Source organism: Pteropus medius, unplaced genomic scaffold, assembly GCF_902729225.1.
Source record: "Pteropus medius unplaced genomic scaffold, Ma_sr-lr_union100, whole genome shotgun sequence".
Classification (NCBI taxonomy): Eukaryota; Metazoa; Chordata; class Mammalia; order Chiroptera; family Pteropodidae; genus Pteropus; species Pteropus medius.
In genome coordinates, this window is record NW_024346824.1 from 1,485,685 (window position 1) to 1,508,237 (window position 22,553).

The 22,553-nt window shown below is 45.9% G+C and overlaps 1 protein-coding gene across 1 annotated transcript in view; it reads right to left on the reverse strand.

Moving 5' to 3' along the window:
* The window catches only part of HIVEP3 (HIVEP zinc finger 3), a 120,328-nt gene that overhangs the window by 75,565 nt on the left and 22,210 nt on the right, over positions 1-22,553 (reverse strand). The window contains 1 exon segment of the mRNA XM_039876725.1: positions 15,467-15,665. The gene's annotated coding sequence lies outside the window, so the exon portion shown is untranslated.

Here is a 22,553-nt window from a genome sequence, read left to right on the forward strand (position 1 = left end):
ATCCAAATACTTCTGGTCACCCCGCCAACTTCCCCTGGGGACCCCAGTGTCCCTGACAGTACCAATTCCTCCTTCCTCTGTGATGTGCTTACACCTCTATCGTAGATAATAATAATGATGATGATGATTGTAATAATAATAATAATAATAATAATAATAATAATAATAATAATAGTAGTAGTAGTAGTAGTAGTAATAATGCCACTTTGCATAGGTGCCATGATTATAGCTCACCAAAGGCTCTACAGTCACCATCTCATCTAATCAACCAGATTCTTCCCTGCAGAGACAACCTACTGTTGATGCTCCATCTCCCCGTTTAGACTGTAAACACAATGTCTGAATATTGCTTTATAATTGAAAAGTTCCTCAAGACAGTCCTTTGGGAAGGGCTTTATTTTGCAGATGAGGACACAGAAGTTCACGAGGTTGTGGGACTTGCCCCGATGACCAGGCTAGAAAGTAGCCGGGCTGTATCCATGGCTCAGGCCTCTCATCCTTAGTGCCATCTTTCTCCAGGAGAATGCGCTCCCTAAGTCTGCACTTGGGATTGACTCATTTCTGTCTTCCCACCCGATCTTTAGCCCTGGCAAATATGGTGTCCTGAATTCAGGGAATCAGGAGGAGTATGTTAAATAAAAAATGAATTCACTAGGCCTAGAATCACCCTCCTATGCACCTCCCTCCAGAGTACTATGATGCCAACCCCCATCCCTACCCTTCATCTTTGCACTCGAGAAGATGGGCAGAGATGAGACCTTGAAAGCCTGAAATCCTGGTCCCCTTTTCCCTTCACCCAGAATCTCAGAAAACCCAATGGCGTTTCTTTTTTGGTCCTGTGGAAATGAGGCAGCCTCTGCTAGTTGTTGTCTTTGCCAGTTCAGTGGGGGTGAATCCAGCACCTCCTCCTAGTATGCAGCCCCGGGAGGCTCTGGGGCAGCTAGAAGGGGTGACTATAGGGCTGCCCTTTGGAGGGAGTGGTGCAGTGCAGCCAGGAGTGCTGGGCTCTGAGTCATCTCCCTGGATGCCAGGCAAGGCACAGCCCTGCTCACTCGCCTGCAGGGACTCCCACTCCCTTCCCAAGAATTCTAAATCCTCCTGACATGTGGCAGTCCTTTCCAAATGGGCTTCCCAGTAGGTTTTGGCCCAAGTGAGTGATTTCTCTTTCCCAAACGGGATCACACACCTGCTCTCCTGCCCAGGCCACTCATAGGTCCCTTCCCTTGTGGCAATGACAGCTGCCATTTCTTGATTGCTTACTGTGTGTAGTGGGCTTGAGACGTTGTACTCATAGTTTCACATGTCATATCTCCATGTGCAGATTTTAGAGAGCAGAGGCTGTGTTTTTATCATCTTTATGTTCTCTGTGCCTGCCCCATAGTAGGCACTCATGGGTGTTTGTAAGTGAATGAATGAATGAAGTTATGATTGTGGAAAACTTTAGTTAACGGATAGTTTACAGAAGTCACCTTAATTCCTTTGTGGAAAAAGGGGATGTATTAATTCTTCAAACTAGAGAGTACGTAGATCTGTTAACAAATAGGATTTTCTAGATTTTGAGTGTCTCTTTCATAAACTTAACTTTTTTCATAACATAACTTTTGGAACCTGACATATTAGACAATGTCTAGTATAATTCACAATAAAATTCACCATTTTAAATGTCCAATTAAGTGGTTTTTAGCATAGTCACAAGGTTGTGTGACCATCATAATCATCTAATTCCAAAACATTTTATCACTCTAAAAAGAAACGCCAGATTCTACAACCCCCTACCCCAGTCCCTGGCAACCACCCATTTATCTACTTTCTATCTCTATGAATTTGCCTATTCTGGACATGTCATATAAATGGAAACATACAATATGTGGCCTTTTGTGTCTGGCTTCTTTCATTTAGCATAATGTTTTTAGTCATTTGCTTTGAAAATATCAGTATTTCATGCTGTTTCTTGGAGCATCCTGGCCCCCAGGAGTTCTGAGGCCATAATGCCTGTAAGATCATATAGGCCAGAGCCAGCCACTATGAGCCATCAGGACGGCATGGGGTCTGGGCAGTGTGGGAGTCAGATGGGAGAGCGTAGTCACAGCACGAAGTCTGAGGCCAGCAGCGGAACCAGTGGTTAGAAACCAATCACATGGGGACTGCACTAGAATGCTCCTTGGGGGCTGGGAGAGCCCAAGGGAACAGCTGCCTACAAACCTGATTCTCTGGTGGGAAGAGAGGAGTGTTAAGGCTGCCAGCCTTGGGCCTTCTGTTCTGAATCTGAAGGGACAGTCCCATTTCCGAGGTGGCCTCAAAGCTCAACAGGAGGTGTCGGTCCCCACGGCTTGACTGGATCAGATCTGGGTGTAGAACAGGCAACAGCTACCCCAACTACTTAACCACCCTCTCTCTCTAACCCAGGCATCCTTCTAGCTGGGGAGAAGCTTCTGGCAGGCAATCCCGCAGGCTGAGTAGAGCCAAGAAAGAATGCTCTGGTCTCAGGCAATGTGTGCATGAATTGATTACTTAATTAATTAGTTAAATCCCTTTTTATTTTTTTAACAATTTTAACTTGCTTTATTCCACAGGAGAGCTGAGGTGGTTTACAAAAACACGAATTAAAAATGACGAATCATTTTTTTGTAATTTGTCATTCATGGAAGACAGAAGATCTAGACCAGGGAGAGAGAGGAGCATGGACGAGTAGTTTGGAAGGCTCCACATATGGCTCTATTTGAGCCCTGGCATGAGGGTACAGCTTCCTGGCAGCCAAAAAAGGACAACACAGTTCGTCGCACATTCTCCATGTCCTGATGATAAATACACCTATTTCTCAGAAAATGCAAGACTCTTCTTGGAACTAAGATCTGAAGGGAATTTCTCTCTTCAGAGCTGCTGTTTTCAACTGGGAGTCATTCGTTAAGTCATTCCTCCAAAGTGTCTTGGGCTCCAACGTGCCAACACTGGGCTGACTTTGCTGCTGTCTAAGATGCCAGGTGGGCCCCACCCTTTACATCATTAGCTCTTGTTTGAGAAACACTATGCCGTTTGGTGACCGCCATTCCAAGTTTTGCCAGAAATGCATACCATCTGTACTGTTATTTATGTAATATTTTAATTTACATTGATTTGAATTTGACTTGTTAAAACAGGGATCATAGGTGTAACTGCCAACTCTACGTTTTTATTGAATTAAATAAATTACTATTAAAATAAAGAATTTCACCCATGTTCCCCTGAAATCACCTCATGTTCTATAGCGTTTCATGTCTTGCACTTGAGAAATCAGCCCCATCCTTCATCATCCTATCCCATGCACTGGATGGCAAAGTTCCGCCTCACTTCCTCCTTCTGATGGAGTGATGGACTCGGTCCCGTGGACCATAGAGCTGGAAGGGCTCTTGAGCAGCATCCACTTTAAAGCCCATGTGTGACAGATAAAGATGCTGGGGTCCAGGGAGCAGAAGGCTCTTGCCCTCTTGCCCCAAATAACAAGGCTAGCGAAAGGGCAGATGTCAAGACTTCTCCCAGCTTTGCCTTCATCACTTCCCCAGATGGATCGGTGAACAATTATATAACCAAAGACTGGAACTCACTGAAGGAGTCTGAGAGAGGGACCGGGGTCTCACGTGACCTTGCAGTAACCCCGTGAGGGCGGAAACTGTCTGTTTTGTTCACCAGGGTCAATCTAGTACCCAGCATCCTGTCTGGTACATAGTAGGTGTGCAGAAAACAGCTGTGGGATGTTAAAGCCGAGTTCAGGATAACGGTTACCTCTGGGGGGACAGATGGGACCTTCAATTGTGGAGGGCTATGAAGTGGCTTCCCCTGTATTTGTTGCAGTCTCTTTTAAGTGGGATGGTGGGTTAACTGCTGTTAATTATACCATTGTCTATTTTGTTGTTGCTGTTTGGTTGAAATATTTTTAATAATTTAAATGTATTTGTTAAATACATGAGTAAATCTAGTATCACTGTAACAAGTGTGTTTTCTCTCTGCTAATACAACATTCTGTGCCCCATCTCAAGTGGCTCTAACTGAAGTGGGAGAAATGGCTCTGATTTCCACGGCCGGTGTATCCCAGCTGGGGGTCTTCTCAGTGTGTCATCTTTCTCTCCACTCCAAAAGCCTGTGGCACTTGGGTGGTGAATGAGGCCAACTGAGGCAGAGTCCATCTCAAACTGGGCCGTGGCATTGTTGGTGTGACTCACACAGACCAAACTGAGGCCAACTGAGGCAGAGTCCATCTCAAACTGGGCCGTGGCATTGTTGGTGTGACTCACACAGACCAAACTGGGTCTGAAAAGACACTTGGAGAACCCCGACTGGATCCACATGGGCTCCAGTGATGAGCGCCACATCAGGGCAGAGAGTGCTTCTGTGAAACCAAGCCACCAACCAATGTCTTCGTCCTCTACCTGCAAAGAGGACTAGTCTTGGCATATACATTTTGTGAACAACAGACTATCTTGTTGGGTCAGATGCCAGGCTAGGATGTACTTTGAGATTGCCAAGAGGGAGCTGCAAAGTCTGAGTCTTGGAGTTAGAAGGGACCTCCAAGGTCATTGGCACAAGCTCTCGTACAAGTCCAGCGTCTCTTAGGGGCTGCTCTCAGAAGGCCACTCATGCCCTGGGGCAGCAGCAATTACTCTTTTTCTTTTCTTTTTCCCAAGAAGGTGGAGGAGACATTTTTGTTGTTTTTATAAAAATAAAATCACCCCACGTACATTTCTCTGCACCTTGCTTTTCTCATGGAGAATTTTCTAGGTCAAAGGCCAACATTTTTTTTTTTTTTTGAGCACTTAGAATACACCAGGTACAGTTCTAAGTACCTCACATGCATCAAGCCTATAGAGCAGGCACTATTATAATCCTTATTTTACCACGAAAAGACTGATGGTCAGAGAGGTTATATAATATAGTTTGTAAGTGGTAGAATCCAGATCTGAACCCTGGGAGCCTGTCTCCAGACCCCGTATTCCTAACCACTGCACTTTAACTGCCTTTCTAAACAGAGACAGAGTCTGTCTCCCTCTTTTTAATAGCCGAATGATTGGCCAAGGTTTGGCTACCACACTTTCAAACTTTCTCTACAGTTAAGTTTTCATATTTTTTGTAATTTTTTTGCCACTAGAATTTTGCAGTAAACATCCTTTGTACACATATCTTTACAGACTGGTGCTATTGTTCTATAGGCCGGATTACAAGAAGTGGGACCATGGGTCAAAGGGTATGTGTGTTTTGGGTTGGAATAGCTACGTGGCCTATTGTTCACGGTTCTTCCGAATGATGAGCCACGTGATTTTCACTCACTGGTTTTGATTCTGACCCGAGGACCACCTCTGACCCCTTTTCTCCAGAACGACCCTTGTGATGATTAAGGTCAGTCTTCTCTTTCCCAGTTTCTTCAAATGTTCCTCTGACAACATGGTGGCATGTTCCCTACAGCTGGTCCAGACACCTCTTAAAGTGAAGCACTCTCTGGTGTGACCTCTTCCCCACTGAAAGACACATGCAGAGAGGGACGGTATCGTTCTGATGTCAGTACTGCAGTAGGAGAGATCCAAGTAGGTAGAGTTCAGAGTTCTTATCTTCAGGTCCCTGCATGTCACACACATGCCTTCCTGAGAAAGAGGCCCTTGGCGAGATATTAAAGACCAGCCAAATTCTATCCCCACACAATAAAAAAAATAAAGCTAATTTTTTTACTTAGAGAAGATGCCAATGATTTTGGAGCCAGACAGACCTTCATAATCTTCTAACTCAACCCATTGTTTTTCAAAAGAGCCCCTGAGGGCAATGACCAACCCAGGCTCTAGCATCAGGTGTGCGGCAGCATTTTTAAGAGCTGGGAGCAGGGTCACTGGGGGGTGCTTTTCTCCAGCTCCCTCTGCCTGCTGGTTCCTAGGAACTGTCTTACTAGAAAGGCAGAGTGTAAATATTTTGCTAAGCAGCCAAGAGAGGAAACTTACCCAGGCAGAGCTGCCCTGTGCTGGGCGCTGGCCATGGACACAATGCTCAATGAGGGCCATTATCTAGGAAGGGAGGGCTGTTTGTTCCGCTGCGGGTCGGTGCCAGAGCCCGGAGCCACCAGGCTTGCCACTCTGGCTGCCATACAGAAGAGTCTCCTTGCGCTCAGCAGACTCTGTGGTTATGCAATGCTGGGCCAGGAGGTTAACTCTCCCCGGACAGAAGGCAAGCCTTGCTCCTTCCTGCCTCAGCATGTCCATCTGAAAATGCTCCAAACTGAGGGCTTCAGTGTTTGCAAAAAATACTCGGGCCCTGAACCTGCTGGTTTATTCCAAAGGGTGTAGTATGCCCATCCCTGTGGCTCCTGGCGCCTCCCATCGAAGCCCTGGGCCCCAGCCACAGGGTCTGCCCACTGTTCCTCGGGCATCACTTGCAAGCCTTGAAATCCTGCCTCCCAATCTATGCTCCTGCCATTCCCTCTGCCTGGAACGCTCCTCTCCCCTTCTTCCTCTGTCCGTTGTATCTAGTCTAAGCCTCTCCTTTCTTTCTTAAGCACCACTTACATCCCACATCCCCAAAGCCTTCCCTGACCACGCCAGCTACCAGTGGTCCAAGCTGAAGTAGTGAGTTTTCAAGCCAAAGGAGATCCTGGAACTTATCTATCCAACTACCCCATCTTCCGGATGAGAAAACTGGGGCTTAGAGAGGTGGACTAACCTGAGGGCTGAGTGAGTAAATGGAGCAGGGCTCTCTTCTCCAAACTTTTTCTCTTATACCTTGAATCTCATCCATCAGTGGATCACGTCAGCTCTGCCTTCACTGTACCCAGAATCCAACCGCTTCCCACCACCCTTACAGCTGCCACTTTGGTCTGCAACACTATCACCTGACAATGGCACCAGCACCCCACCTGGTCTCCTGTGCTGCCCCGGTCTCTGGCAGAGTGGCCTCCACACGCAGCCAAGGTGGCACCTCTTTGCTTGGACCTCCAGCAGTTTCTCAGTTATCTGTGCATTTCCTGCCTGTCACCTCTCCAGCCTCCTCTCCTCCTAAGCACCCTCCCATTCCCACCCCTCTGGCCTCCTTGCTGTGCCCAGGACACAATCCCACCCCCGCTGACCACCTGATGCCTTTTCTTTTCTCACTACCATCTCGCCACTTATATATTTTACATAAGTAAAAGATAATATCTTTATATTTATTTTATTGACATTGTATTTATATCTTTATGATCTCGCAAAACATACAGTATGTGATAAGGTGACAATACGTTGGTCTATTCTCTCCTACTAGAATGTAACTCCAAGAGGCAGGAATTTTTACGTTTTGTCACCTAGAACGGTGCGTGGCACATTCTGTTTGGGCAGGGCTGGTTTGAAGGGTCTGCCTCTTTGAGGATGGATGATGGTGATGGTGGTCCTGGTGTCACCATGACATAGTGTGTGTGTGGGGAGGGGACAAGTTTGGTGGCACGTGCAGGATTAATGGAAGGACAAGCTCTGAAGGCCCCAGGGAGGCCAGCTGGGAGGCTCTCCCAGATGCTGTATTTTTAGGGCTTCCTGGGGGAAATGCCCAGACCTGGGCCTCCGAGCCTCCTAAACCCGGCCCAGGCAGAGCTGCTCCAGAACAGCGAATCCATAGAGGCAGCCACAGAGGCTGCTCCGATGGGGCTGCGAGGATCCAGGCATGGCAGCCCCTCCTGGCTTTCAGGCACCTTGAATCTGCAAGTCCAGAAATCTATATGTATATTTAAAAGCTCTCCAGTGGGTGACTCGTAGGCGCCGCTGGGCTTGCGGGCCACAGCTGAGGTCCTTTGCACAGAGCTTTATTCCCGATCATAAATATCTGTTGAATGGATAAAGAGATGGAAGGGAAGGGGGAAAGGAGCTAAGACAGTCACAGGAGAGGAAGAAGAAGGCTCTGAGCAACAAGATGATCCCAGGACACATGCCAGCCACAACCTAGCAGAGACAGAATGGCAGGGCTTGTCCTGACAGGCAGGGCGGGCGGTTCCAGTTCTCACTGGCTCTCCCACACCTGCAGCTATGCTGGCGGGAGCACAAATCTCAATCAAACAGAAACTCGTGATTTCGGTTTTATTTGGATTGACATTTTTATTTACCCAGGACACAATTTCTTTGAGGTTGGCTGGTTTTATTCTAAAGAGGGGCCCACACTGAGTTACCTGGGTGACTGTTCAAATCTCCTTTCTCTTGGTCTGTCCCGGCCCAGCCTGACTCTGCTCTTGCCTCTCTGGGCACGTTCCCTTTTCACCTGAGCCCTTTCTTCCCAGGTGCGGGTGCTCGTTCCTCAGGCTTTGGTCCTTAATCCCCTCCTTGTCTCTCTCTGCGTTTCTCACCTTGTCTTCGCAGCTGCACACATCACCTGCTTTGCCCTGGAATGCCCCAGTCTTGTATTTCCAGCTACCGACATCGTGGCTTGGCCATCTTGCTGGCCTCTTAAATTCAATATGCTTGTCACCAAAGTCACCTTTTCTCCTCCTCTGCCTCTGGTACCACCATTCTCCTAAATCCTCGTCTTGCAACATCTGAACCAACTGGGAACCCCTCTCCTCTGCCCCCATATATCCACCTACCCATCTACCCACCCATTCTCTCATTTGCTCAAAACTTACTGTCCAAGCACCACTGTGCATCAGACTGTGGTAGGCTCTGGGACATTCACCATGCCTGTCCCTCTTCCCTCTGTGAGATCTCCAGGACTAACCCAGGCCCTGAGATTATGAGAAGCCTGTTCCAAACTCGGTAGTCCCACCTTTGCAGGTAACTCACAGTGTGACCTTGGGCAAGTCACTTGCCATGTCTGAGCTTGACTGTCTTTGTCTGTTGTTGGAGAGGATTATTCATTCCTGCCTTTTATCTGCCCGGCCTGCCTGTGACACTTCCAGGTGATGTTAGTCTCCAGAATGCTTACGACCATCACCCCAACCATGTTGTGGCCTTCTTCCAGACCATGGCCCTAACCCCTGCAGCCTCCTAGCCTCCAGTCTGAGATAGGGCCCCAGAATCTGCATTAAAAACAAACAAACAAACAAACAAACCGCCAGGCAATTCTGTTGCAGGGTGTGTGCGTGTGTATCATACTTGGAGAAATTCTGGCTCACAAGATAAAGTCCACAGTCCCTCACTATCCCCCAACTCCCTAATCAGATCATGGCCCTGCTTTCCAGATGTAGGTCCCATCAGCCTCAGCGGTCACCAGGTTGATTTGTCCACTCGCCACCCTGAACCCAGAACCTAGTCCGCTCTTGTGCCAGCCAGTTCCCCAGCACAGAGAGAGCCTTCCTGACCTCCCTCTCCTCGAAAGTGTCTTTCCCACCCTGCAAAGTCCAACCGAAATGCCTTCTCTTTCCTCCGTACAGGTCAGAAACACCATTTGTCATCGGTCCCCAAAAGACACATGCATGGGCTCACATACCAGCTTCCTAACTAGACTGTGAGCTTCCTGAGGGCCACCTCCCTCTTGCAGCTCTTTGCGTTCAATAACAAATGCTTATTGAGCATCTACTAAAACCTAAACAGGCACCCAGTGGCACGCAAAGGAGGAAGGCAGAAGTCCTGCCTGGAGGCGCGCCCTCTCTAATAGCAAAGACAGAGGGTACTCGTATACTTGATCAGAGGAGAAATAAAGATAGAGACCCACAGGATCCTAGCACTGAGGTTCCTAATGTCACAGGGGAGGGGCATGCAAGGGGGCAGAGAAGGAAAACCTGGAAAAGAGAAACAGTATGTGCAAAGGATTAAAGTATGAGGAGTTCTGCACGGGAGCAGGGGAGGAGGAAGAGGGACAGAGATGATGGGACTGGCTGGATTGGAAATGCTGAGCTAAGGAGTGGGACTCATCCCGTAGGTCAGAGGTGGGCAAATCCAGCCTGCTGCAGGTTTTGTACATGAAGTTTTACTGGAACGTAGCCACGTCCACTCTTTTCCACACTGTCCGTGGCTACTTTCACAAAACGACAGCAGAGGTAAGTAGTTGCAAAAGAGATTTATTGGCTAGCAAAGCTTAAAATATTTACTATCTGGCCATTGAGAGAAAAAGTCCTGTCTATCCCTGCCATGGGCGTTGGAAGCAATTGGTGAATTTAAGATGGGAACAGCATGGTCAGATTTGTGTTTTATTTTTCCGTCACTCTGGGACAACGTAGGGATGGGCTAGAGCAGACAAGCCAGTGGGAATGGAAGGTCATTGGGAGGCTGGTATAACTGTCCAGATGGGGGATGGATATTGATAAGATACTTGTTTGTTAAGAGATTTATTAAAGTTGTTGTGTGCCCTCATTGGGCCGAGCCCTTTATACAGTCATTTAATCTGCACAGCAACTGCAGGCAGCATTGTTAGTCTCATCTTATGGATGAGGCACAGAGAGGTGAGGTATCTTGCCCAAGGTCACACAGATGGTATGCAGCAGAGCCAGGCTGCAAACCCAGTGCCAAGCTCAAAGTCTTCAGGGTTGAGCATCTTTGCATGTTGACGAATCTCTCAAGCTTCCCTGAAAATTTACAGAACACAAGTTCTCTACAGGAGAAAACCTACCCTGAGTTGAGTCAGGCAGGAAGTGGGAGGCAGGACTGTGGCTATTTTGGAAAAGCGACATGAAAAACCACGAAACTTCCTACCTGTCCCGTTTTGCTCCCATCTGTCCTCGGAAACAAGGCTGCCCCTCTCTTAGATAAAAAGGTGTTTCTCCCCACACAGTGGCTTTGCTGCTGGTGGTGGGAGAGAGCACTAAGCTTAGCACACGTTTGCTATTTTTAAAGGACTATATAAACAAACAGGGCTATGTAAATAAGAAAAAAATGAGGTCATCCTTTTAAAATCTAAAAATGCTTTTTTCTATGGGGTATGCAGCAAAACCTCAGAAAGAACTGGTGCTTTTTTATCCCCAAGAGGCCTTCTCTAGCCCACAGCTTCTCAAAGCCAGTAGGCCTATCCCCCTTTCATGGCACCACCTAGGGAAGGCGGGAGCCTGGGAGTCAGGACTCCTGGGTTTTATTCCTGGCTCTGTGGGCTTTGCCTCGAATGCCCAAAGCCACTGCCCAACCCCAGCCACCATGACCTTGGCGACTTGACATCTGTCCCCATCCAGGCCACTCATAAGCACTGCCCATGCTCACGTGTCCTCCTCCCGCACAAAGCCCACCCGGCATGCCGATCCTGCTGACCCCTCTGCCATCCCTTTCCTCTCCCTTGCCTCCAACGCCACCCTGATCTGCTGAGTGGCCTCAAAGGCTCTTTGCATACAGATTCAAAGCCATTTGTATGTTCAGTCCACTCTCACTCCCATTTCTCTTGGTATATTTTGAACTTTCTCCGTGTCCTTCTGAACCTCTTCTTCCAAGCTGATGGCTGAAACTCGTACGAGTGGCTCCAGAGAGCTGTGTTTATGTCATAATACTTTTAGAAGACACCTTAAGCTTTGGCAGGAGCTCAGGTAGCTTCTCTGCGTTTCCTGAGTACGTTTTCCACCACTGAGCCCCCTCCCTGCCACCTTTCACTATTTCCTCCTCCGCCCCCAACTCTCAGCATCCTTGGCTCCTCATTATCCTTCAGCACAGAAATGAAAACCACCAATATTTGCCAAAGGGGCGGTTTTCAAATTATGTTCTATGGAAGTGTTTCAGAGGTTCTCCAAGTGTCATGTGAAAATTTTATTCTAAAAATACAGTTTGACTCCTATTAAAACTGTTATGAAAAATGAACCTGCACCTTCAAACATGGTCTACGGCACATTGCAACACACTGAGAACAGTCAACGAGTGTGGCCAGCTTGACTTGGTTTGTGCCGACCTTCGACTAAGGTAGATCTTGAACGTCAGTATTGAAATGTGTCTTCAACTAGAAAGATTGGAGCTCTTTACTGGGCGTCTTTATGTTGTTGTTGTTTAAATTCAGGACTCACATAAATACATGCTCACATAAACCATGCAAACGAGTACACTCGAAAGCTTTCAGTGATATGAGAACATATTACATAAATTATCACAAAAATGTCATAAATGATCGTGTGCTTCCTTCCTGTCTGAGTGTTGTAATAAGAAGGAATTCAAGCAGTTGTCTGAAACTGTCAGTGATGCAAACCAGAATTCCCTTCTACTCCTTCCCAAATGTCCACATAACATTGAACTGAAGACCATCCTGGACTTTGAGGTAAGATATAAGAAAGCCACCATTCACAGCCTCTTATTGAGATGATTTAGAATTTTCTTAACACTGTGCAATCAAGCCCCCCTGCCCCCCATTCCCCCGCCCAATAACACAAAACAACAAAAAACCGATATTAAATGTTACAGCTGATACAGCAATACAGTGATCATCTGGAACAGAGTTCGGCAAACTTCTATAAAGGGCCAAATAGTAAATATTTTTCGCTTTGTGGGACAGACGGTTTCTGTCACAACGACTCGCTTCTGCCATTAGAGTGGGAAAGCAGCCATAGATGATGTATAAATGAATGGCATGGCTGTGTCCCCATAAAATTTTATTTACAAAAATCAAGCAGCAGCCTGGGTTAGGCCCACGAGCTGTAATTTGCCCACCAATAATCTGTATCTTGAGATGTCGATGCTTTACATATCAGAGTCATAGTTTTATTGATGGAGTTCTTAATAAATAGACTTTAAAAATTTGAACTTAAAAATAAATATGTACTAATGCATGTGTATTAATAAACTACCACTTTAACCTGTTTTATATTATTGGCATTCCAAGACTATAAAAGTTTTCAAACTACTAGTAGAGAGCTTTGCTGCAGAGACAATGTTCTCATATCTATTTTCAGATTAGGTTCATCCTCTAGTCACTTATTCAGAAATCACATTTATTCTGGAGAAAGCTTCAGTCCAGGCCCCTACTTAAGGGAGGCTCTGACTCCACATCTCCCTGCTCTCAAATAATTCCAAATATTCTCAGATGGTGTGAATGGGCTTCTCCAGCACAGGAGAGTCTGTGATTCACTGAAAGTTGGCACAATGCTGGCTCCTGTCTGGCACACACACCTGCCAGGCCTGAGCCTTCCACCTCATTCAGATGCTGTATTCCAGCCCCTTCCCTGGTGACTGGGGGAAGCTGGGCCAGCAGTTGGCCATGAGCTCCTGGACACTCCAGAAGCACTGAGTCAGCACCCCATTAATCACAGATGCTTTTATTCCCCAGGGAGAGCACGGGAAGGGGTGGGGACCAGATTTCTTGCTGGAACTGACAGCTCATTTCCCTCTGAGCAAATATCATCCCCTTCAGATTCTACCATGCAGCTGACAGAGCCCGCATGGACAGAAAGGGAGTTTGGGGGTGAAGCAGGGGAGGGCACGAGCCAGGTCTGGGGAGAATTCCCTGCTCCGCATGTCCCATGACAGCTCCCCCATATCTCTGCTTGCATCCCTCAGAGGTTTCTGTTTCCAGCCTAGTTCAGGTATCTACTGAGCACCTAGCTGAATAAATCCAGACTCTGCCCTGAGACTGCCAGTAGAGGAGAACCATAAACGGATGTGATACGTACAGAACGAAACAAATGCTAAATTGAGGCACCACGAGGTATCCCAGGATGTCAACGAGGAGGGAACCATTCATTATGGCCCTACTGATTCCGATTAGAATGTAGATATTCCTGAGCGAAAAGTCATCCTTGAAATTGTCCCTGCTTTGCTTCAGGAAGCATCTTGGTAGAGAAGAAAGTGCTGTTCCTTACTACCCATGTGACTGTCTTTAAATGACTGAACCTCTCCATGCTGTTTCTTATTTTTACAAAAGGAGCAATAGAACCAGCTTCACTGGGTTTTCTGTAGGACCCAGTCTTGGCTGTAAAGTGCCAGGGCCCATGTGCAGTATGACTCCTTTCCTTCACCCTGACTCTTATGAACTTATGCACTGGGACCCAACAGCAGAGCATGGCAGACATGTCACAGTGCTGCCCCTGGGAGGACAGGGTGGTGGCCGAGCTGCCTACATGAGTCAGAGGGGCTGCTCATGTTTGGGGAGCCTTTGCTGTGTGTCCAGCATCATTCTGGGCCCTTACCTGTGTTTTCACAGTAGTCCTGTGAGGTAGGTAACCACTACTTTTCCATTGCGCAAGTGAGAAAGATGAGATAGAGAGATTGAGCAACTGCTGTAGCTGGGGTTTGATGCTCGTAAGATCCACAGCCTTTACTATTAAACACCACATCAAACATCCCCCCTCAACATGAGGCTCACATGCTCAGTTCTTCCTTTGAGTCCAGGGGATGACTTCTCCCCTTCCATTGAGAATCCTGGTCATGGCTGGGTCCAGTGAGCTTATGTGGGGTGGGCCAGCTGTGAGCAGAGGCTTGGGCCCAGTCACTCCACCGTTCAGGCAGCTACAGTGACACCCTCTCTGAAGGCTGCCTGAGCCCTGCCCTCTTCTCATGAGAAAACTTCTGCTTAGAGGAAAGAGGAGTACGCACTGTTCACAGCACACCGGGCTGGGAAGCACCGCCTGGGACTCACAGCCAAGCCCATAGACCCAAACACAGGATGAGCACATCCAGAGCCCCAAGTAAGAGGCCCCAGGGCACCCAAACCTTGGCTGCATCAGAATGAAAATACAGATTCCTGTGTTTCTAATGCCCAAGAGTCTGATTCAGAGAGCATGGGTGGGCCAGGGAATCCATTTTTTTTTAAAACAGGCACTCTCTCCCCCGTCCCTGGGTGATTCTGATGCATCCACAGCCAGACAAAACATAAGACATATTCCCGACCCAATGAGCTTATAACACCACACACCTAACCCGAACCACAATCTGAACTTCCAACCTGAAATCCGACATTTATACCTGAAAGAACAAAAAAAGATACACACACACACACACACACACACACACACACACACACACACCACACCATACACACACAATGCTGGGGCCCTTCCCCAGGCCAGATAAATAAGTATCTCTGGAGGTGCTTCTAGAATTTAAAAATATTCTCCAGGTGATTCTAATGGGCAGTCAGGGCTGAGAACTCAATGTCCTTTCATTTCGTCACAACAGGGAGGGCCCTGATGAAACCGTGCTCGGTCTTCAGCATTCACTGTGCTCCTCCGAGTAGGGAGAGGGTGGGCTGGGGTTCCCCAGGCAAGAGCCTTCATGAGGGGAGAACGGAGAGGGGCACAGAGCAGCAGGTGGAGCTCTGGAAAGCAGGAGGACACAATGGAGCTGGCGGGTAGGAAGGCTGTGGTCCCTCAAGAGGAGTTGCTGCCAGGGACGGAATCGAAACTGAGGCCTTAGAGACACAGGACTGCATTTTGGGGGAGACAGCACGGGAGCAGTAAAAGAGTGTGGCACTCAAGGTCTCTATTCCTGGCCAAGGAAGTCCTGAGAACTTCCCACTTTCACAGAGGCTCAAGAAAAGCAATAATAACAAGAATAATGATGATGATAACCATACATTTTAGAGAGGAAGAGCACTCGCAAGCTTATGCAAGAAAGATCAAAATGGTACCCCCAGCAAGCATATGCAGTGACAGCCCATTTCTTACCTGTGCTGAAGGCACCACTTTCGATGACCAAAACTAAAACGCTGTTCTCTTTGAAAACCAGAGTTCATGTCCACTCCTGCTGCAGCTGCCTTCCGCTCACTCTCTGCTCTTCCCTTTGGAAGGGAGAGCTTGCCTGGCCAGTATCTCTTGAGGCTCCTCCATGAACTAGTTCGAGGCTGCCGGGTTTGTGTCTTGAATCCTGCAGGAGATGGTCAAGAAACATGGTCAAGCAGATTGCTTGGTCAGCTTCTTTAGACACAGAACAATATCTGCCTGGTGCCAGGAGGCCTAGGCCCCTAACTCCTCCTAAGCTGCTTGTCTTGGTGCAGGGCTAGAGTCCCACGTTCCCCAGGGAGGACGGTATAGCCTGGTGGCCACCTCGTACCCTCTCCTAATGTCTCTGAGCCTCCATTTCTTCACCAGTATAGCAGCCAGATTCTCCAGGTTTCCTGTCCCCCTGGTGTACACATCTTGCATTATTCCCAGGACTGGGAATATGACGGATTTTACTCCCATGATTAGGTTGTGTTATAGGGCACGGTTGACCTTAAAATAGGAAGATTATTCTGTGTGCTTGACCTAGATGAGAAAGTCCTTCAAAAGCAGAGTTTTCTCAGACTGGTCACAGAAGAGAAAGTCATAGAGATTAGAATCTGGAGAAGAATTTGACTTGCATTTGCTGCCTTGAGGTTGAAGGAGGCTTATGGAAAGGACCCGAGGGCAGCATCTGGGAGCTAAGAGTACCTCACTCCCCAGCAGCTGACACCCAGAAAGAATATCGTACCTCAGTCCTACAACCACAGAACCCGAATTCTGTCAACAACCAGGATGAACTTGGAAAAGTGGGATTTTCCTCAGAGCGGCCAGGCAAGAACTCAGCCTAGGAGCACCTTGATTTCAGCTCTGAGCGGAGAATCCAGCTATTCTGTGCCAGACTTCTGACATATAGAACTGTGAGCTAACACATGAGTGTTGTAAATCACTAATTTTGAGGTAATTTGTTACACAGCAAGAGAAAACTAATGCAACCTGCAAAAGTGACTCGTATTCGGGCATGAGTAAAAATTAAATACAATAATAGACATAAGAGCACATTGTATTCCCCAAATCACTAAACAAAACAAAGCATCCAGGGCCAAGGGAGACCTGACTCAACGCAGAAGCTCAACAACGATTACTGGATGAACAGACAAATGAATGCGTATCGGTTTTTTAGTAATCTACATTCCAGGCTATTGTAAGGATCAAATAAGAAAATATGGAGGAAAATGCTTCCTGATCTAGAAAGCCCAAGTTGTTTTAGTTGAGTGTGGTGTGGTATGTCACATCCATGCTGCTCTCTTGAGACTATCCTCCGGTTTATCTGCTGGAAGCAGTATGGTGTGATGGCGGGAATGTGGCTTCTGGGGTCAAGATACCTGGGTTCAAGCCAGCCCTTCTATTCATTACCTTTGCAGCTTTGGGAGGTTGCTTAGGTTTGCCGTGTCTGTAAAAGGGAGGCTAAGAATGGCAAGCACCTCCTGGGGTTTTAATGATTCAATATCTGTAAAGGCTGGACCACTGCCTGGCATGTGGCACAGATGCCGTAATTGCTATGGAAACAATCCCAGAGTGGACCCGGTAATCCAGGTCTGGAGTCACCTATACGCAGGCCTGGAGCTTTGTCATCTTCCTTATTTTCGGCGCCATGCTTTTCGTTGACATAGCCCTCGAATAGTTAGTGTTTTGGCAACTACATCCTGCTTCTGATTTCTATAGAATGTATGGGTAATCGAAGCCCCTCTGCTGCCCTCCACCCACCCCCCACTATCTTTGCAGCTCTCAAGTCTAGCCAGTCACGTCCCATAACTTAAAACAGCATCACGCCACCAAACAGTGTGGTTGAACTTGCCTGATGGCTCCTGCCCATCATTTCCCAGTCCTGTTGTCCCAGCTCCTCGCCACTGCCATCAAATCTGCCATCATCCCCAGATTTGACCTCACACTCTCCAAAAGATCTTAATTATTGCTGAAAATGACTGTGCTCGATCCCTCCCAGTGTAGAAACACTGATTTCTCAGAACACGCTATTTTATAAACGCTGTCCTCAATTGCCCACTTCTGAGCCTTCGCTCAAATGCTACTCCCTTCCCTCATGACCATGTCTACCCAGCCAAATCCTACCCATCCTCCCTCAGAAGGCTCAGCCAGCTCTGCAAAACCGGACTTAAGTCCTGCCTTTCTAGAATACCCAGAGCGTATTCATTGTGCTTTTCAAGATAAATAACAGTGCCCGTGTGCACAGGGACTCTAGGAGTCTTACACCTCTTGTGGGCTGCACACACTTTGGCGGGTCAGTCTGACTCATCCCCTAACCCCTAGATCCTGGTGTGGTGTCTCACAGTCAGTGTAGAATAATTATCTTTAGAACCTAATTTGGCTGTTTATTTATTTAACAGATGTGCATTCAGTGCCTATTTTGGGTCAGGTGTGGTGGTAGGTGCTGGGGATAAAAGACAGCAAAGATTCAGTCCCTACCTTCGAGGGGATCACATTTGGGGGTGGAAAAGGGGCAAGGGATCAAAGAAATTCATTCCAGCATCGCTGGTTCTAAGCTACCACATGGCGAAGGCATAGAGAAGAGGATAGTCAATATGGATGGTGTCTGAATGTGTGACAGAAAGAAAGAGGATATTTTAAACAAAGGAGGTAGACCGAAGACCCCTAACTGGCCAAACGTTCAAGAAATTCCATGCTGTTCACATGACCGGAGGTGAGGGGAAGTGATAGCTCATGAGGGAAGAGTTGGGCAGGGGAAGAACTCGATATATGAGATTGCCTGGACCTGATCTTTTGGCGGAGTGAGGTCATCGAATCATTTTAGTCAGTGAGGTAATGCGGTCAGATCGGGGGTGTGGCTCGAGGAGATAGGATGAGGTGGAAAGGGTAAGCCGCCGATCTCTTACTCAAGAGTGAGGCCAGCATCACCTGAACACCAGAAGCAGGTGGGAGAGCTGGTGGACATGCCTGCATCTAGCCACTGAAATGTTACACACACCTGAGGTTCTACATGGCTAACTACGCCCATTTGTTTAACTCTTCTCCACCAAACACCACTGAAATAAAGAGAGAAATGTATGAATAAGAACAGACCCATAGTAGCACCAGCTGGTCAGCTAGTCTGAGGAAAAGCAGATGAGTGGGAGTGACAGAAAATCTAATCAGAGCTAAGCCAGCCTCACCCAACAAGAGCAGAGAAAAGCCCACCTGTCAAACACCTGGGAGACTCATTTAGAGGCAGTGCGAGCTTGGGCAGGGAAGGCTGAATGAGATGCCCGAAATCCAAGGATAATGAGTAAATCCTTCAGGTTTCCAGAGACTAAAGTGGGGTCGGGGAGGGGAGAACAGTATTTATCCATCTGCACCCCTTACTGTCTTCATTAGCACGACTTGCTTCTTCTAGGACACTCTAGCCCTGGTAAATGGCTTGACTGTTCATTACAGAAACTTCCTGAAGAATCCATCAGCTCTTCGATCAACAGTTTATGCTCTGAGATTGTCTTGAATCCCTTGCCTAGCCTCACAGTTCCTCCTCCCTGTTTCCACCAGTCCCATATAACCCGTTTTAGAGACTTACGAACCTCAGCAAATCTCCACTTTGCCCTGGTCCTCGAGACATGACCAGGTTCCGTGGAGGTGATCTTCCCCCTTACCCAAGCAAGCAGTAAACTCAGCTTCGTCTCTGACAGTCTCTACAAAAATTTTGAGAATCAAATTGACATTGGACTTGACATCCACATCACCCACTGCTAGAGGGCAACAGAGCAAAGATGACAGAGCTCTGAGGAAAGAGTTAAAACCCTGAGATCTCTTACTGAGTCAAGTCTCGAAGCCAAAGAGAGAAGTACTAAAAATAGTACGCCGCTCACTTATCTTTTCTTTAAAAAAGTACTCAAGGAATTACTCCAACCAAACAAACATTGTATCAGAATAAGTAATTCAAGAAAGGGCAGGACAGGATACAGAGGAAACAGTGATGAAAAATAAAAGCAGAAAAATGTACAGTCAAATCTAAACAAATGTTGACAATGGTCTCATCTTGTTGGGAAGCAGACACCATTTAATTCTAGACATTAATAGAAAACTATGGGTTTTAATTTTTTATTGAAGGGTAATTATTTTAAAGAGAAAAATAACATACAAGCCTTTTAAACGACTGTGTTTGTGGGCTGGGGTGGGGAGGAACAAAGAAAATTCACTTAATTCATCAAGAGTTAGGAAAGAAAAACTAGACAGGAATGAAAAAGGTATCATGAAAAAAGGACATAAAATAAGATGAAGAAGGTAAGACCAAAATATCAATAAATACAAGAATGTGAATAAATTAAATTACCCTACTTAAGACAAAAGATCAGCTTAGGTTAAATAAAAAACCGAGCCATATGCTGTTTGGAAGTGACTGACTTAAAACAAATTGACAAAGAAAAGTTGAAATCAAAGAAACAGCAAAAAGCCATAAAAGGCAAAATAGCAACAAAAAGAATGCAAGAGTGTGAATACTAAATGTTAAATAGAATAAAATGGGGCATTTTATATGGCTAACAGGTCTACTTCTCCAAGAAGATACAAAAATCATGAACCTTTACCTTCCTTCACCCTGAACAACAGAAGCATAAAACACATGAAACAATACATTCTTAGAACCACAAGGAGAAGGTAAAACAACGCAAAAGTCTTGAGCCCATTACTCACAATTCGATAGTATAAGTAACGTCCAATGAAAACTATGGAAGATTCGAAGACAGTGAGGCTAACTTCACACCTACTTATGAAACAGAGAAAACACTTTTTCTCAAACGTCCTTGTACCAGACAAGAAAAACTCAAATTCCAACACATACACCATAGTCTCAGTTCTCAATGCAATAAATTAGAAATTAACAAATAGCAAAAATTTAAAAAGTAATCTATGCATGTGACAATTTAAACATACTTTTCTAACTAATTCTTGAGTCAAAGAGGACCTAACTTGGGAAGCTTCAAAAGGATAGAATAAACCAAAATAATATAGAAGGAAGAAATGAATAAAGTTGAAAACAAAAAGAAATGAATGACAAAAGTACAGAGGCCACAATAGCCACCCTCTGTCTGTTCTTTGAGACCAATAAAATGGAAAATCTGCTGGCCAATCTGATAAGCGGCAAAGAGCAGAATCACAAATAAGTGTTAAGAAGAACAGTGGAAACATGTATATGAACATTATTTAAAGTTAAAGAGAATTTGACATATAACTCGAGGTCAATGAATTTGAAAACTGATGATTTTCTAGAAAATTACAAATTGTAAAACTGAAGAAGAGGGTAAAATCCTAAACAGACGAATAATGATAGAAGAAAGAAAAGAGGTTGTCAAAGATGGAATTCCAAATTAATGGAGAAAGAATGGACTACTTAAACAGGAGAGCTATGACAACTGTCTGGCTGTCTATTCATTCAATAAATATTTATTAAATGCCTACTATGTATAAGACACTGTGTCTGGGTAGTGAACAAAACAGAAAAGGTCCCTGCTCTGGCGGAGTTGAAGGTCTAGCCAGGGGAGGTAGACAGTAAACAAACAAGCAGGTAAAATAAATGGTATGACAACAAATGGGATACAAAGTGAGAGAGGGTGGAGAATTCTATTTTAAATAGAGACATGCACCACATTCACACAGAAATTTATCTAGATTAAGGTTATAAACAAAACATGTACACAAACTCATGAAAATACCAGAACTACTAGAATAGTTGTATAATTTAGTATTGGAAAATAACTTTCAAAGTCTGAACTGGATCTCAGTACCCCTAAAGGAAAAAGTTAATAAATTTTACTACATACATCAAAAGGGCCCATCTACAGTCACAAAGCAAATGACAGACCAGATAAAGACATTTGTAACATGTAGAAAACAGGGTCAATATCCATAACATAATAATTATAAGCACACACGAAACAACAAGAAAAGGCACACAGCTAATAAAATGAAGAAAGAAAATAAACAAGATCATTATACAAGAAATGGAAATGTTTAATAAAAGATATGCAAAGATTCTTGGCCTCATTAATAATTCAAGAATATGTTGAAAGTTAATATCACCTTTCTTCTGTTTGATTGGCAAAGAGGAAAAGGATTGCTATCATCCAGTGTTAGAGAGGAGGGGCCAAAATTTATGTTGCCCCAGCAGCTTCACAAGTGCACACACACAAATACACACGTCATCTTACACAAACATGCACACAGATGCGCACATACATACACATGACAACCATTTTTACCAGTGAACTTGGAAACAACATAATACCCATCAGCAGGGAATTGATTTAAGAAGTAAACGATGCTAAATCCGCCCAATGGAATAGTAATGGGACAATAATTTTTCCTAATTAAAAAATAAATATATGCTCCTACCAATAACAGAGATTCGTTGTGACTTTACGTGTCGAACCAGGGGTTCGACACTTTTCAGAGGTGATCGCCCTTATTCCTTGCAGCCTGCTAGATGAAAGCAGCACTGCTCGCCCTATTTCCCACATGAGACTTAGCTAAGAGACCTGACAGGTGGTAAACTTTGGTCTGTCTGACGCTGGAGCCTGCACACTTAGCTAAGCACACTTCTCAGTGAAACAGCGTGATAAAAGAGGAAAAGCAACATCACACACACACATACCTGTGTAGCTGTGAACGCTATAAAGGACCTACAGGAAAAACATCAAACTGTCAGCTCACCCTTGGAGTGGGACTGTGGAGTGGATGGGATTGAAGCATGCATTGTCTTTCTTATATGTTTCTATACTGTTCATTTTTTTTTTTTTTACAACAAGCATGTATCACTTTTCTAATTTAAAAATTATTTTAAAAAGTATCTTATTTTTAGAAAACAGCTGAACAAAGAAGGCCTACGAGGGCAAGAGGAGCCCATTTCCAAGGTGACGCCCACCCAGGGCAGGAAGAACCAGGGCTAGCTCCTCTGCAGGCCCCACCCAAAACCACAAGAAGGAAGGCCAGTCCTCCCCCATCTCTACCCTCCCTGTGGAACCAAAGCATCACAGCATGGCCTCTGCTGACA